We start from the raw sequence: 275 nt of genomic DNA, 5'->3' as shown, positions 1-275 counted from the left end.
ATTTTTTTTCTCCAAGCCTGTAGATATGTGGATGAGTTTTTTTGTGAATTTCTAATAAAACATCTCTCTCGCAGCCTTTTTGTATGACTAGTGTTTTCATTACTTTCTTTCTAAAATCTGATGTTCAGTCCAATTTTTCTTATCCCTGATATTAATGCATTTTTATTTGCATTCAAAATCATTTTCAAGTTGGGATGCACAAGCTTAGTTTAACAGGAAAAGTTATTGAGTTTTAACATTAAATGTAATCCATTTTGGTATAATGGAGTTCATAA

The sequence above is a fragment of the Penaeus monodon genome, chromosome 31, assembly GCF_015228065.2.
Source record: "Penaeus monodon isolate SGIC_2016 chromosome 31, NSTDA_Pmon_1, whole genome shotgun sequence".
NCBI classification, from domain to species: domain Eukaryota; kingdom Metazoa; phylum Arthropoda; class Malacostraca; order Decapoda; family Penaeidae; genus Penaeus; species Penaeus monodon.
Note: the sequence above shows the minus strand (reverse complement) of the source record.